Genomic DNA, 1,844 nt, shown 5'->3' on the forward strand with positions numbered 1-1,844 from the left:
TGTAGGGAGCGATGAGGGCTCCCCTCAGCCTCCTCTGCTCCAGGTTGAACCCCCCCCAGCTCCCCCAGCCACTCCTGGTAAGCTTTGTGCTCCAGCCCCCTCCCCAGCTTTGTGGCTCTCCTCTGGACATGCTCCAGCAACTCAACCGGTGTAAATGGGATCAGCTCTGCATGACTGGGAACCCCTGCTCCCCTTTCCTGGGCACTCCATGGAGCAAGGGGGGGCTCTGCCCATGGGTGATTCAAAGCCTCAGTCGCGGTATTTCACATTTTCCCTCCGTGTGCTGCTGCTGGGGCCGAGGGGCGAAGGGGCAGCAGCTCTGTGGGCTGGGGGCAGGCAGAGCAGGGCAGGTCCAGGGGAGGATCGGGCCCTACACATCGATGGGGTCTGCAGCCCAGTGTGTGTTTAGGGGCTGGGATGAAGATGCAGCTGAGAAAACAGATTATCTTGGCAGCAGGGCCAGGAGAGCCGGGCTGATTCGAAGCAGAAGGGAGCCTGGCATGCTCGCGAGCGCAGAACTCGTGGAAAAGTGAATCTGTGACTCAGAGATTGACTTTGTAACTCAATTACTCTTCAGGCTGTTGCACAGACTCGGCTTCTTTATTAAACACCAGCCCAGCTCTCTCCTAAGCAGATCTGCTGCTGCTGCGCAAAGATAAAGCTGGTGCTGCCCTCCCTGCGCTGCTGGGCTCCCGCATCTCCTGGTGGCCCTGGGTATGGGGATGCACCCTGGGTGGCATCTTTTGGGCACCCCCCTGTGCTGGGGCTGGGGAAGGGGTTGGTGCGGAGCCCTGCGGGACACGGGGGGAGAGCCTGAAAGGTCGGGAGAGCTGCCTGCACGCCATAAATTCTGCCGAGCGCTGGCGGAGAGGACAGCTTTGCTTCGTCTCCGTGATTACTTCCTTATGCATAAATACACCATATCAACAGGGCCATGAATCAAAGTCCCCGGCTGGGTCAGCAGGGATGGGCCATCAGCCTGCGCGGAGGCTGATCCTGCCCCGTGCCCTCTTTCCCAGGGCTGGACTCAGGGATCTCGGGCTTCCCACACCTTGGAAATTTGGTGCAATGAATTTTTTCCTGTGCTTAGCCCAGCTCTGCAACAGCCCTTGGCCTCTGCAAGCTCCGAGCATCTCCGCTGCCTCCCGGGATGCCCCTCCGGAGGGCAGGCAGGGGGTGGAGGGCAGGGACCCCCGCTGCCGGGGAAAGGGCTCCACCGCCACCGCTTCCCCCAGCTGCAGCAGCTTCTGCTCTCTTTTAATGCACCAATATTTCTTCCAGATTGTGCTCGGTTGCTTCTCGCCCCATTATCACTCAAATGTATATTTTATGGGACTGCAACAAAGGCAGGTCATTCCCGTGGCGCGCCGAGGCGGAGCGGCTTCGCTGGCACGATGCCGGGGTGAGGGGCAGGAGGCAGCCGGGGCTGCCCGTCCTCCCTATAGGCACCAGCCCCACATGCTGCCGTCCTCCCAAGCCCTCTTCTCCCTCCCGGTGCTTTATTCCTGTCCTTGCTCCTTCCTCCTCTCGCCGTCCCTCACTCTCCTCGCTGGAGCAGCCCCGGCGGGGGCAAACCCCCAGGTTTTGGCTCTGCCTGCCTGCACATCTCAGGGCTGCCCGGGGAAGGCACAGGAGGGGTGCGAAGGGCATAGGGGGTACAAGAGCTGGCTTTTGTGGGGTGAAGATCCTCCCTAGCAGAGCCCTTGCTCACCATTGCCCATGCAGAAAGCTCAGGCAGCCGTGGCCATGGGTTTTAATTAAAATTAACCGTTGCCCGCAGCTCCTGGACACGATTACTCAGTCACCGGGTATCGGCTCGGCTGACGGGGAGTGTAATTAAGACG

Source organism: Egretta garzetta, unplaced genomic scaffold (genome assembly GCF_000687185.1).
Source record: "Egretta garzetta isolate BGI_Z169 unplaced genomic scaffold, ASM68718v1 scaffold296, whole genome shotgun sequence".
In the NCBI taxonomy this organism is placed as follows: Eukaryota; Metazoa; Chordata; class Aves; order Pelecaniformes; family Ardeidae; genus Egretta; species Egretta garzetta.